We start from the raw sequence: 15,988 nt of genomic DNA, 5'->3' as shown, positions 1-15,988 counted from the left end.
AATAATTATCCTAGGCTTTAAATTGTTTGATTTTCATTTGCCTTTTTTTCTTTAGAAATTATTTTCATGCTGCACATATTAGGTTGATATTATCCTCCACACTGAAGCACATATCTTGCTTGTTGTTATCATAGCTGCTTATGATATTTGCACAATAACTGATAGTCATTTCATTCCAGTAAATATGAAAGGAAGCAGATTGAAGTCAGGCCATTTAAAACAAAAACACAAGAGAAATCCTTCATGTACCATATTATTTCTGTACCACAATGCTCTTCATTTTTTCGTGGAAAAAAAAAATTAGCCAAGTGCATTTCCAAAAAAAACAGAGAGAAGTTGAGAATTTTAAATCGGCCTACCCATGTATTTCAATGAAGTATTTGACTATTTTGGTTTCCTTGGAAACCACAGCTGCTACAGCTAGACTTTGTTTGGGGGTGATCGTAGGGGGTCCGCAAATAAAGAATTTAAAAACGTTTATCCCTTAATCAACATTAGGGGAAGGCATGATTTTTGACAGCCCTATAAAATGGGTGCCCATTTTCTATAGGCTCTCCAGTGATTCAGGTATTCTGGCTGAACCGCAGCTCTACAATTCCTTACCCAGCATTCCATTTCGGCTCCTGGCAGGCCTTCCCCAGCCTTATGCAAATGAGAGCAGCACAGTAGCTTTGACTGCAGAAGGGGAGGGAGGCAGAAATGAGTTCAAAGGTCACAAGGCTGGTGGAAGGCTGGAACGGTTGAATGAAAAAATGAAAAAATGTAGTGGGTGCCGCCGCAGTCTCCGGCAGACAGGCGAGGAGTTAGTTAAATGAAGTGATACTGGCTGCTCGGCGTGAAGACTGCCCAGGACCTATGCAGGCGTAGAAACGTGCCCACAGGTATCGTGAAGCACCAGCGCGCACAGTGCCCGATTTTATTTCTGGGATAGGCATGGCTTTGCTTGCGAGCAGACGCACTTTTCTGCGGTCTTGGAAGTGGTTTGCGGGTTCTAGGAATTCTGCTCTGAATGAATTGTTTTCGTCTCAAATGCACATAAACCGGTGGGGTTTTTTTGGTTTTGGTTTGTTTGGTTTGATTTTTTGGTAATTAGAAACACAATGGGTAGGGCTCTTGAGTGGCATTTGGTCCGGATGGAGCTGTTTGAATGAGAAAATTAAATCGAGTTTTCCGTCTCAGGCTAATGTCACTTTTCCCAAGCCTCCAGGTTTGGTGCTTTGTAAGCAGGTAGGTAAAGATCCCAACCTCATTCCTCTAGCTCTTAGGAGATGCTTTAAAATAAAAAACAAAAACAAAAACAAAAAGAAAGAAAAAAAAAGATTCCCCTCTGAACCAGAGATGACTGAGGTTAATTGATGGAGTTGTTTTAATTTGGGGAAGCCAGGATGGGGGGCTGGGGGTAGAGGCGGGTTAAGGAAGGACTACTAAAAAATGAGAACTTCGTATTGAAAGTTTTTTTTTTTCCATTTCATGATTGGTGTTTAAAAATTCTATATGTCTTTGATTCTTTTATTTTCCTGGTTCTTTCTTATTTTATTCACTAATTTAAAACCTGCATTTTTATGAACTCAAATGTTAAACTTCCTGTGATTCTTCCTTTTCAGTTAAAATAACTGCTTAGATTACAGTGATCACAACCCATGATAAGTGCTATAGGTCACTGGACTGACTCCTTTTATCAGCTTGTTTAAGACTAACAACCCTACAGCAATGTATTTCACCATAATGAACAAATAAGACTGACCAGAAACCTAGAAATGTGTGTGTATTGTGTATGTGTGTGTGTGTGTAAAATTCTTTAGGAGGGTGTTTTGGGACTTGCCTCCTCTCAATTTTAAGGTATGTAACTTAAGCTTTTTCTAGACAAGAGGCCACTAAGTACGGTTACTATGTCAGTATAAATTGAGACCATATGAGGCCATCACTGACAATATTGGTAATAGAAAATGGAATTCTCACTTCTATCACTTTGGTTCTGTACTAATAGTTGTTGGGGGTGGGAGGAGCGGATTTGTTGCAGAAATAATGTTTAGTCATGAAATGATTGCTGTTTGCTTCTTTATTTGCATAAGACTTTTAAAGATGTTTTGCATGCAGATAATATGTACATATACATTTACATAAATTTGTTTTATGCAGAAAAGTGTTCGTTTCACCATGATGATTGAGACCTGGTAATTTGGCATATGTATGTATATATGTAAAGATAGCTAGCTAGATGGATGGATGGAAACATACATAGATACATAGATGTTAGCAAACACAGAAGGGCAGCATTTAAAGTAGTGAAGGACAATTATGTCAAATGGGCCAGATTCTCATCCTTTATCACGTTTCTGGGGTATTGTGACTTTTTTTTCCTAGTATTTGCTTAAAAGGATCCTAGTATTTGCTTAAAGAAACATTTAATTTAATTTCTTTTGTGATGTGAAAACAGTATAATTGCATTTTCTTCTTATATTCTTATATTTTCCATTTTCTTCTAACATATTTTCTGGCTTTGTAAACTTATTATGTTAATTAGGTTAAAAGTGAATATATTCTAATGGTCTTTTGAGTTTTTCTTGTATTGGATAGAGGATGAAATCTTGTGAAAAAATTTGCATTGTTGTTTGAAATGTGCCTAAAAAAATCAAAATAACATCTAATCAAGAAATTATTGTATGCTGTATTTTTATTTGCTAAGCCATAATAATTTATGCCACTATTTGAGGAACTTCATTTAAAAAATATAACTACTTTGAATAGTCAATTTTTTTTTCAATTTCTATATAGAGCATAAACATCTGTAACTCTACTGATGCTTTTAGTTTCTACCTGCCTTTGTGCCTGTGTGCCTCTGGGGGTGGGATGTGTGGGTGGACTGTGAATGAATGTGAATGCAAATTCACTTAGGCTGTCCCATTCCATTAGCCATGTAAATGGAATTGCCACCACTTTCAGATCCCCAATAAATAATGAAAATAGTATGGGAGGGGAGAAGTGAGGGGCAGCAGCTCCTTGTGATTCTTGAAAAATGTGATATAGATCTACCTTATGATCTATCATCTATTTATCTATCATCTATTTATCCATTCATTTATCAATATATGAAATTGTTAAGGCATCATAAAGGACAGGAAGTCTGTAAATACAAAAGCAAAATTTTGGCCTGAACATCCAGGTAATTTATGTCTTAATGAAAATTCTTTCAAAAGCTTGAATTTATTTTTCAGAATTGTAAGAAGCTTGAATTTGTGTAGAGGCAGTGATCTAGGAAAATAGGGGGCTGAATTCCTCTTTTCATTGGCAAAGGGAACCCTAAGTGAGGAAACTCCCTCTTATCAGCTGAGGCTGCTTACTGTTGTGAAAATAGTAGAGTTGTCTGAGAGATTAAGTGACTTGTCCAAGGTCACGCCACCTATATGTTTGAATGGTAAAATTTGAATTCAAGTCTTATAATTCCTGAGACATGCTTTCTATTCATTCCTCCACCCTACCAGTAAACAACTCATTTCTATGAGCAATAAATGGATAGCCCAATTATCTAAACTTTATATGGATAATATTGGTGGTATCTATAAAAGCAGTGCCTTGCATATAGTGAGCATGTACAAATATTTATTGAATGCTAACTGTTAAATTTCCAAAATTAAGCCTTTACTGCTTTAAAATTATACTTTATTTTCCTTTGGACATCTATTTAAGGATTATAATATAGATTTAAAACTGGGAGAATCCTCAGTAGCTATCTAGTTCTTTAAATAGAAATGTAGGTGTTTTTTCCCAAAAAATGCTTAAGGTAAAAAATTACGTGTGTTTTCTTAAATGATGTGATTTAATTATAAGACATACTAGTTTATGCAACTGTTAACATTTGAGGAACAGATAATACATCACACTGAAGTGGGGTAGGTATGATGTATTTGAGAATCTTTCAGATTTTTTTCAAAGATAACTTGTCTTACTATCTGACTACCTGTCTGTCTTTGCCATCATTTGAAACTAGTAACCCTGCCATAGCCTTGGAAAAAAGTGACACTATACAGGTGACACTCACTTGACCCTACCATTAAATGACATAACCAACCTACAATCCACTTATTCCCTTCTCGGGGTGTTGTGTAAAATATTATTTCCTGAATATTTTTTCTGAACAAATGAAAATCAAACGCCAAATAGAATACTAAAAATGTTGTTCTTCTGAATCTATACTACCCCATCTCATATTTATCCATTTCATCTTTCAAAACAAAATTAATCAAACCTCACTATAAAAGCATTATGATGGAAAACTGAGGAGTAAGCTCTGTATACTTTCCTTCATTTTCAGGAAGCGAATTCTTCCTATTCTCTCTCTGCAAGCAAAGCTTGTTTCTATGCCCTTGCTTTTTGTTTTTTTCTATCATTCCATATCAGTTTTACCCAAGGGGCTATGCAGAATGAAAAGGAGGCAAAGAAATGTAGGTCAGCATATACTTTTGGTAGAAAATATGCCAAATACAAGCTCTAAATTTATTCAAAAGAAGATATAAAAATATCTTTTTATTGTTTATATAAGTGTACATGTTTAACTGTAACAAAATTAATAATTTATGTAGCAGTTTTAAGATTCACAAAGACCTTTCCTCACAATAGCCAGATGAGATAGATAGTGTAAATATTATTGTCCTCACTTTACAGATGAGAAAACTGAGATGAAGGCCTATACAATAACCATCAGAGAAAAGCTTCAAAACCAAGTCATTTATGATTACAAGTCCAGTGTTTTTTCCACTTGCATTATGCTTTTTCTATAATAATGAATTATGTATTTATGTGAGTGCACATTTGGAAGGCACACATTTGAAGATGCAATAAAATTGGCCATATTCTTTATGTGATTCCATCAAAAGAAGAGTTTTGTTAAATAAGTTTTAGCCTATTGAGATTTGCAACTTTATCAATATTTTAAGAGATCTGTACATGTTAGTACTTCCACTAATGTAGATCATAACTTATATGACTTGGTAACCAAAAAACATGAATTACCAGCGGCCAACCATCCTTTTCCAGTGGTTATGGTGAGCAAAGAACTTATAATTGACCTCATATTCAGTCTTTGCAGACCTTACTGGTTTTACTAGGAGAGTCTATTAGAATTTGGGGCTAAGCCACAGGGCAAAGAAAAGGAGGACTGTGGATTGTAACTTCCACAAGTTGAAAAAATTCATTTTAACTAAATATGCACTTAATTTTAACAATTTGAACATTTTAGTATTTTTCTGAAATTTGCTTTGTATTGCTTCCATATAGTTTTAAACATAAAATGCTAATCAAATTTTAAACTTTTCTTGATGATTGAGTCGTCATTATGAAAAATAGTACATTTATACCTTTAGGAGCTATTGAGATAGATAAAGATTTTTGTCCTTATATTAAATGACCTTGGACAACTATTCATTCTTTCTCCTCCCTATTTCTCTTGTTGGCATTTGTCATTTCTGATATTTTTAGTACCCTAAGAACCATATTTTCTTTTTTTCCCCCCAGTCCATCATAATATGGAAAACTAGCTATCCAAGTATGTAAAGCACAATTTTTACAGAAAGCTAAGTAAGGAAATGATTGCTGTAGGGACTTATTTGGCTTCATATCTCTGTTATAGTGAAAAATGGCTTTTTATAAAATTATTTTCTCAATATTTTTGGCTTACTTATGTTTCCTGGCTGCTTTTTGAATCCACAAGGTTGACAAGAGCCCGCCCGCTGTGTAATGAGACATTACTGTATGTATGTACAGATCTGAAGTGACATTATGTTCAGTCACAAGTTGCTTTGTTTATACTTCTAGGTTTTTCTTGAGTAACTTCTAGCACCATTTGTCCCAAAGATAAAAGATGAGTAAGCAGTATGATGTGTTAGAAAAAAAGTATTTGACCTGGGGCTTGAGGAGTTGAGTTCACCTTTCCTACTTACTGCCCTGACTCTGGGCAAGTCATTTCATATGTCAAAGCTTCCATTTCCCCATTTATAAAAGTATGGAGTTGGACTATATAGCCCTCCAATACTCCTTTCATCTCTAAATCTATGATAATAAGATGCTATGAGTACCAAGGTCCCTTCTAATCCAAACATTATAATTTTTTTTAGTGACAACATGGTCTGCTCAATAAGTACTAATCATCCATTCATGCATGCATCATTCAGTACTTTAAAATATCTTGTAATAGACCTGGGCATATAGAGAGAGGAATAAGACTTGTATCCCAATCTCAAGGAGTCTAGAAGCAATACAAATCCATGTACACACATAAATAGAACAGAAATTTAGAATAAGTATTTAAAGACCTTCCTGACACTTTAGAATTGTTGTCCACCACAGCCTCTCTCCCTGAAATCACTCAAGTGTGAATTGCTATATGTTTGAAATTTGAATCATGAAGTCACAGAATTAGAGATCAAAGAGACTTAAAAAGACACATAGTCCCACCTGTACTTAAATTAGAATCATCCCCTAATAAATTTCCATTATGTAAATGGTCATTCAGTCTTTGCATGAAGACTTCCTTGGAGGAGAAACCCATTTATCTCAAGGTTTCCCATTTAACTTTTTTTTTTCTTTTGCTTGTTTGCTTGAATTCTTGAGTTCCCTTTATATTCAGCACCTAGGACAGTGACCAGCACATATTAAATGTTTAATAAATGCTTGCTAAATTGACTTGAAGCCTAAATCTTCCTACATGAAATTTCTATCCAGTGGCTCTGATTTTTGCCTTCTGGCTCCAAGTAGAATAAGTCTAATCCTTTTAACAAATGATGACCCTTCAAATAACTAAAGACAGCTATTATGTTCTGTCCCCATCTACATTTTTTTCTTCTAAGCTAAATGACCTCATGTTTCACCAACTAATCCTTATGTGGCATGCTTCTTGCAAAGAATGTACTTGAGAAAAGAGGGATAATATCATAATAATAAATATATTTTCCTGAATTATTTTTAAAATGGTAATTAATTAATATGATGCCTTTTACCTTTAATTTAAAATTAAATTTTTTTACATTATATTCAGAGTAGCATGGCAGACTAAATAAGCTTTATTCGGATGTGATTTCAAACAGTAGAATCTGAAAGGAAAAATTAGATATCATTTTCCTCTTATCATTTCATCTATGTGATGCTGTGTTTCCAAAGAAGATGGGATAAAATGAAAGTCAGAGCTTCAGATTCCTTTAAAAATCACTTTAAGAATGATTTGGTGTTTTTCATTGTGTGATTCACATGTGTTTATTTGCCCCACCTATCATGTCCCATATTCAAATGAATTGTCAAATCCACACTATTTTTGCAGATATTGAAAATATACATGTAATAAAACATCCCACATAAGTAATTGTCATTTCCTTTGGGATTCTCAGAGGCTCTGTGGAACTTAAAGGTTTAAGCAAACAGTGGGAATGGAGTTGCTACTGATATTTGACAAATGTCAGTAGGTACAAGAGAAACATAGAAATATTATTTCAAACAACTTGATCAGGACAATACCACACTCTATTAGATATCTAGGTTAGAGTGTAACACTATGTAGCCTTTAGTAACCTATAATCTCTTGTTAAAAAACAAACAATAGTAATCAGATCTATGTTTAAAGCATAGTAATCAGTTCTCATTAAAGAATAAGTACACCTTAGTTGACTAACCATTAATTGACTATCTGAAGAATCTTTTTTTAGTTCTAGCTGACCTCATGAAAGGCTTTTGTAATTCACTGAACTTAGTAGATTCTTAAAGTTTTTTATTTTATTCTGGGCATTTATTAATATGAAATTTTATTGACTGATTTTAAGCTGATTTTTAAACACACTGGCAGGTAGTATTTCCAACCTAGATTGTGCATGCATATCTAAAAAATAACATTTATCTTACTTTGTACTTACCTGAGAAACATATATGTGCTTATTAGAAAAGGAGTATCACTAATTTTCACTAATCAAATGCAAATATTTATTCAGTCCTTTCTAGCCATTACTGTCTGAATGTGCAATGTACATAGATGATATTATTAAGCTTTGTCACTTGTCTGTGAAATGTCTAGAAGTGTGTTCTTTGAGCCCATTGCAAAGAATTATTTGCTGCTTAACAGAAAACTTAGAAAAGAGATTCAGCCAAGCCTTATGTAGATTTCATCATGTGGAAAAAATGAGTCACAACTATATTAAAGCTTAGTCTGTTCGGGATCAGGAGCAATCCATTTGTTCTCATTACTTTGGGTGATTTAGATACTAATATATAATATTATTCAGTGAAGGAGGCCATTGCTAGAAAATAACAGCCTTCTTTTTTTTTTTTTTTGCCAATTCATTTGATCTGCATGCCAAGATTTCTCTTTATTGAAGAAAGGACAGGGGTCAATGTAAACCTTTAAATTCAAAACAGTTAAAGAGCACCTAAAACCCGGAAAGTATTTGTCTTTCTTTCTCCTTTACAGCAGATCTATCTGGATCATCAAGGGCTTTTGTGGGCCTTATGTATACAAATTATAATAATCCAAATAAGTTGGCAGAATTCTAAACTTTGCTTTCTACACAGGTTTGTGAGAAGTGATTTCTAAAAGTGGGAAACCTCCAGGATCCCTTGCCTTCAAATCGCTAGGTTCTAATCTAGATAGGCAAATGAGCTGATTCCAAGTACTCTGATGCTTGCAGAAAGTCACTATGGTAACCAAGGGCTGAACTAGATTGGGCTTTATAATCTTTTTTTGGAAATTTTTCCCAGGTAGAGTTAGTCTTTACATTAAATAGAACCAAGTATTGTAATCAAGTTCAATTTCTTGAGATTCTTTTTCATTTTAAAAATTCATACCACCAGTCCTTTTCTTGATTATAGTTCAGGTATGGCAATATGTAATGGGCTGAAAGGGTTTGGAAAGAATAGGTCTATTGAATGGATTAAAAGAAATGCCATCTCCATTTGTGTCTTACGTATAATATGGTACAGCTTAGAAACACTGAATCAATTTATATAATATTTGTGGGAAATTTTCAAAAGGAATTATCTGGGATCAATATTTTCTTTTATTTTTCTGTTACTTTGGCAGAAAGATTCTTGAGAAATAAATATATATTTATTCATACATGATAAATATCTATGTTTATATTTAGAATATAAATATATTAGTTGTCTGAGTTAAGTGATTTTCCATAAATTATTTGGGAGTGGAGCCTGGTGAGGGGGAGGAGATATCTTTTAATTCTGTGCAGTAGTGAATATGATTTGAGAAGGGAAGCCTTCCTGGCCAGGAGTTCCCAATTTTGAATGTCTCACAACAGTTTGAAGTTTTCTTTCATTTCCGTTGTTAACAGTTTCTAATTTGAACTAGCATAACTTTTCTTAAGAATGTTGCTAATCAAATGCATATTTAATCATATCAAATATATATATGTGTATTTGTACATTACTGTTTGATATCAACTAAAGGTTGAATCTAATTCTTTTTCTTCAGTGTTAAAAATATATAATCTGCTTATGATAACAATCCATTTAAAGAATGAATTTCCCCAAAGTGGTATTTTTCTAATTTTTTCCCCATTTTTAAGATTTTCCCCTATTTTCTTGTTGTTGTTGGCAAAAGAGGCAGAATAGTATAATGGATAGAGAGCTGGCCTTTGAATCAGGATGACTTGGATAGTCTCACTTCTGGAATTTCCTACCTGTGTGACCATGGACAAGACACTCAGAATCTACTAAAAATTCTTTCAGACTTTCAATTACAGAAAGGTTGCTGAGTTGTATCAGTGAGAGAATTCTCCACACCACTGATAAATCAGAGATTTGGATCAACAACCACAAAAATCCTTGGTATATTCCTAAATCTTAAATTTAGTAAAGTTTTTTAAAGCAGCCTTATTTTATTCAAATATACTGTTGTAATGAACATCTTTTAAGTGATTTCTTTTATTTGAGGCTTTCTGATAATGGTTTTGAAGTTAAGAAATGCCATATCTGTTAGCCACTCTTTCATGTCTTTTGCCTTTCCTTCTGGAGCCTAGATCATTTGTCAGCCAGGTATTGTCTTGTTCCCCTTAGTTGCTCATCAGTAAAATAAACTGGAGAAGGAAATGGCAAACCACTCCAGTATCTTTGCCAAGAAAATCCTAAATAGGGTCACAAAGAGTTGGATATGACTGGAAAAATGACTGAACACAATAAGTGCTTCTATTCTAGGCACCTTACTAAACATTGAGGATGCAAAGATAAATGTGATACAGCCTTCTGCCCTCAGAGTAAAGTTTCAGACAGAGTGCTATGAGAAATTTGAAGAGGGAGATAACTGGTTTCCAAGACTCTTGTAACTAAAAGTGTCTGGATGTGTTTGAGGGTGACTTCATCTGTTGCCCAACTAGATAATCTCCACTAGACATTAACTACCCTCTCCCCTGCTTTCAACCTCACTGCTAATACTAGTTATAAACTTACAATATGTATAAAACTTTAAGATGAACAAAAGATTTCCCCACACAATAATATTATCAACATTTTATGGATGAGTACCTGTTGGCTCACAGAGGCCATCCACCTATTAAGTGAGAATTCAAAGGATTCAAATCCAGATATAATGTCATGCCCAGCACCTTTGCTACTATACTTCATATTCTTTTTGCCCTATGATAAATACTTAAGTCACATAAAAACACACAGAACTCCCTAAAGAAGTCATTCCAAGTTCAAAATACTCTCTGGTCTATGAACACTTAGAACTATAGCTCACTAGGGTTTTGAATTTTATTAGACAACCAGAAGACACAGCTAATTCAAAAGAGGGACATTTATTGGAATGAAATAGGAAGGAGAGTAGCAGTAGAATGTCTTTAAAAACTTGAAACACAATATATCATAAAAATATACACTGACCCATGGAAGACATGCCTGGGGAACATGAATGGAGTGAAACACAAATAGAGAACACTTGTAGCCAGGGCACATGTTTCAGGTGGTGACTCATTCCTCTAGTGCTATGGGTTCATAAAAGTTTTCAGGTGATGTCCTAATGCTGCTATCACTGGATCTGTTCCTTATGAGTTATGGTTCTCTTATCTCCATTGGACCCTACTTGAGCCTCAGCTTGAATTCTTGATTGAGATGCTTCCTTCTCTCTCCCAGAGGAATGAGCTTTGTCAATTCTTATAGTCTCATCATAAAACTATTCCTCAGTCTTGCTCTTTTAGTGAAAAAGTTAGCTCTGTGGTACTAGGTAGATAGAATGACTTAGAAACTGGAAGACCTGAGTTCTGCCTTAAGGTACTTTGTTAGCTGTGTGACTCAGGTCAAGTCACTTAACCTTTCTCTGCCTCTATTTTTTCATTCTTAAAATGAAGACCTCTCAGGGTTGTTGTGGGGATCTAATGAGATAACAGAGTTTTTTTTTTTACTAACCTTAAAATATATTTTGTTTTTTTTAGTTTTTTGGTCACGTTCAATTCTTTGTGATGCCATTTGGGGTTTTCTTGGCAAAGTTACTGGAGTGGTTTGCCATTTCCTTCTCTAGCTTATTTTAGAGATGAGGAAACTTAGATAGAGTTAAGTCCGGGGTCACACAGCTAGTAAGTGTCTGAGGCCATATTTGAACTCTCACCCTCCTGACTCTAGAGCCAGCACTCTGTCCCTCTATCCACTGTGACACCTAGCTTCCTCCCAATTATTACATAGATAATAGCTAATATTACATTCATTATGAGCCTGGGCAAGTCATTTAACCCCAACTGTCTAGCCCTTATTGCTCTTCTGCTTTGGAAGCAATACTTAGTATTGATTCTAAGATAGAAGGTAGGTAGGGGTTATAAAAAATATATATTCACTTTCAAAGGTAGACTTCTAATCACTGAAGGAAGAAAAAAAATATTCTGTTGTTCTTTCCTTCTCTACAATTAAAAAAAAAATAAACAGAGGTCTATAAGCTTCCAAAATCTCAGCCTTCAAGGGCAAGCTTTTTTGGAATTCATCAATAGCCAGGTGGCTAATTAGCAACTCAGACAAATTTCATCTGTCTTTAACCCTATTCCTCTTGCTAACAGAATTCATATTATTTATCCAAATACCTCTCTAACAGGGTTAGAAAATCTTTGTGGCTCCTCTTGAATTCCCCTTGAACCTCCCATGGTAGTAATCCTTCATTCTTGAACCCATCTTTGATGCTTCTCATGCAGAAGATATGTGAATCTGAGCTTCTGGCATTTCCCCTCCAACAGTCCTTTCAAAAGCCTTTTGGCCTCCCATAGAAATTAATAGTGTGAGTTGTGAGTTAGAGGGTGGGGTAAGGTGAAGTGGAAGATGGCAATCAAATTATAACAAAAATTGGTGGAAGGCATTGATCTCCAAGTCAATCCTTTCTTCTAAAGTCATGCCTTTAATAAGTCAGTGTGGCTGGTCATCAAACTCTTGGCCGCCCTTCAAGCTATCTCTGTAAACTTGTCCAGTGAAAGAGATTTATTAACTGGAAGAAGTTTAAAGAATATAACATAGCATACTTTCTGACAGATGAACTGATGTATTCTTCCAAGTCTCCCGTTGTCACTTGTCCACAAATAAGTTAGTTACCATTTACTGAACCCCTACTTTTAAGCACTGTGCCACATACTATGGATACAAATAAAAGTCACAGACTTCCTGTTGCTCACTGCAATTCTTTGATGTCCTATGCTGTCATTATTGCTTTCAAACTGAGTGGACTATCTCCATACCATTCCCTTATAAGAATTTATTTTTCTAGTATATGTTGATTCCTATATTTTGGAGAGAATTACTGTGTATCCCTGTGTCTGGAATCTGGATCAGAGATTTAATCCAGTCTACTGCTTTTTGCATTTTCTTTGACCTTGGGAACCCCAAGGAATGTCCTCCTTTTTGAAAGAATTTGGTTAATAAATGAGGAGGAGGATTCTTCTTCAGCATATCTGACCTGTCCACTTGTGGAGACAGAGGGTGTATAAGGTGATGGATCAACTCTTAATTAGCTATCATTCAAGGAAGGGGCTGATTAACAAGCTCCTGAAGATCTGTTTATTAAGTTGCCTGACCCAGCTCAGGTGGTCCCTGGTCATGGGAAAACCATGGAGATCTACATTGCTTTATTGGTTATGATGCTGGCTGAAAAAGCAAACCTGATATGATCAATAAGCTTATATTCTTAACAGGAAATCAGTCTCTTGAGATAATTTTAACCATAACACCCAGATATTTGGGGGAGAGCAGATACTCTCTGTAAGTCGAAGCAGCTATTCCTTAATGTCTATCCATTGATTTTTGGCTAGGTTATCTTTTCCCAAGGGTATTGCCTCATTCTCTTCAAGGCTCCTCCAAGTTATATCCTTCTTCCCAGCTCCATTAGGGTCTGGGACTGGCCTCCTAACATACAAGTAATTTGCACCAGCCAAAAAACATAGAGCCAGCTTGGGCAGAAACCTCCAACTCCATAGGTATGCTTTGTGTTATTGAAAAAACACAAGAGTAAATGGAGCCAAGGTCATCTAGGCACCCATGCTCTTAGTGTCTTCGTGACAATGGGCATAATTCACCTATTCTCTCTGAGCTTCAGTTTCTTCATTTGTAAAATGCAGATAGTAATAGCATTTCCCTCACAGGTTTCTTGTAAGGCTTAAATAAGATGTATGTAGAAACTTGCAAATCTTTAAAGTGTTATATAAAGATGAACTACTATTATTACTACCCTTTTGTCCAATGGGAGGGAAATGAGCAAGAAGTGTGTTTGGCCTACATGAAGCTCTCAGTGGCAAGCTGTCAGCAGCATCTTTCACAGTGGTACCTGCCCCCACGAAAGCACCCTGGGAGATTTTACCTTGCAACATCACTGACAAATTCATGCCCTGCTGGCAGCAGATACATTAATCTCCTGCCAGATGAGTTTCTGAAGAGCAGCCATGGTGCTTTTGAAGGGGGCTATTTCTTTGTAGAATGAATGGATTTACAGAATATGTAGAATGTTGAAAATTCAAAGTAGTCTTTGTAGTTAGGGAGTTTGCCTGAAATCTGTCTTTTGGCAAACTATTCTACCATTTGTCCACTGGAAAGTAGTGCATAGGGATTTTCCACCCATTTCATGGCATTCGGTGTTTTATTGTGCAAAAGCCTACAATTTGCCAGAAATTGCACTATTTTTAGACGGTCCTGCCTTCTTGGTCTCTTTGAGCTTTCAGGAATTTTGCCTTTACCTGTTTTGTTTGTTTCTTTGTTTCTTCTTAAAACCCTTACCTTCTGCCTTAGAACCAATAACATGTATTGGTTCTAAGGCAGAAAAGTAGTAAGGACTAGGCATTGGGAGTAAGTGACTTGCTAAGTCACACAGCTAGGAAGGGTCTGAGGCCAGATTTGAACCCAGGACCTCCTGTCTCCAAGCCTGGCTCTCAATCCACTGTGCTACCCAGCTGTCCCCCTCTACCTGTTTTCTTAAGTCTCCTTTTCTCTTGATTATAAAGCTTGGAATTTTATTAAAAGGAAGAATACTTGTTCCAATCCCTATAATTCTAAGGCTCACTAGCTCCAAACCACACAGAAAACATTTCATATCTTAAGTGTCACTGTGTTGCTCTTTAGGATGAAATCCTCCACCTTACATTTAAGATCCTCCACAATCTAGTTTCTACCTTTCTTTCCTATCTTATTTACTATTAGTCTGTTTTAATCACTCATCATTCCAGTTTTAATGGCCTCCTAGCTGTTTTCTGTACATGACATTCTGTTCATCTCTTGCCTATGTACCTTTATTGAGGTAATCTCATGTCTACACTGCACTCCCTTTTGAGGCATCGGGGCTGTTTTTATTTGTTTTTGTTTTTTACACCTTGCAGTGTCCTGCTTACAGGATGTACTTAATATGTATTTTAAAACAAATTTAATTTCATTATATTTTCCCAATTACATGTAAATACAATTTTTAATAATCATTTTCTGATATTTTGAGTTCCATGTTCCCTCTCATTCCTCCCCTGCTACCCAAGATGACCAGTAATTTAGGTTATACATGTGCTATTGTGCAATTCATATTTTCTTGTTTGTTATGTGAAATCAAACACATATTGCTTATACAAGAAAAAAATTCACGAAAGAAATAAAGTACAAAATGGTCAGTTTCTCTTTGCATCCAGAATCCAATAGTTCCCTCTGTGGCAATGGATAGCTTTTTTCCTCCTGGAGCCTTACATTGCTGATAATAGTTGTCTTTCATAGTTGATCATCTTGTATTATTGCTATGTACAATTCCCTTCTGTTTCTACCCACTTCACTTTTCATCACTTCTTATAAATCTTTGCAAGTTTTTTGTGATTATCCTGTTTGTCATTTCATATAGCACAATAGCATTTGATTATCATCACACACTCCAACTTCTTCAGCCAATTAATGAACATTCCAATTCTTTCCTATAAAAACGATCTGCTATAAATATTTTTGCACAAATAGAACCTTTCCTCTTTTCTTTGATCCCTTTGAGATACAGACCTAGAAGTGGCAAAGGTGTTTTTTTTTTAGTTAAGCTTGAACCTATATATTCTGGATCTGTGACATTCTCAGCTAATCAAGAAAGGTCTCAGATGGCTGTTTCTAACATGGTTGTAAAGAATTCTGAGGCCAAGATGAGGAAGGCCAGAGTGAGAAGCATCAACAAATGATAGAAAGGAACAGAAGTAGGGTTGTCTGATTCTGTTGGCCACCCCTTGATCATATAAATGCTATATGTGACACAAATTTGTTTCATTGTGACTGACACATAGAAATCATGTGGAATTCTTCCCATTAATATACTTAAAAGTGAAAGGGAACTTGTATACCATGAAATACAACTTTCTTATTTTGCAAATGAGAAAACTGTGACATAGGAGTCATAAATGAATTGCCCCAAATCACTCAACTAATAGGTGTCTGAAACAGAATTTAAACTTTAAGGAAGTTTTTTTTCCCAATTCTGATATCTATAAGGAGCCAAGAATTCAAAGATATTTTGAAGAGAAGCCTGGGAGAT

General features: G+C 35.3%; 1 protein-coding gene across 1 annotated transcript in view; it reads left to right on the top strand.

Annotated features, from left to right (window-relative positions):
- The first annotated feature begins 594 nt into the window (after positions 1-594).
- CSRNP3 (cysteine and serine rich nuclear protein 3) overlaps positions 595-15,988 on the top strand; it is a 132,242-nt gene continuing 116,848 nt past the window's right edge. Inside the window, exon 1 of the mRNA XM_044669821.1 lies at positions 595-881. The gene's annotated coding sequence lies outside the window, so the exon portion shown is untranslated. The remainder of the gene's footprint in view (positions 882-15,988) is intronic.

The sequence above is a fragment of the Gracilinanus agilis genome, chromosome 3, assembly GCF_016433145.1.
Source record: "Gracilinanus agilis isolate LMUSP501 chromosome 3, AgileGrace, whole genome shotgun sequence".
Taxonomy (NCBI): domain Eukaryota; kingdom Metazoa; phylum Chordata; class Mammalia; order Didelphimorphia; family Didelphidae; genus Gracilinanus; species Gracilinanus agilis.
This window is presented reverse-complemented; position numbering and strand designations above follow the sequence as displayed.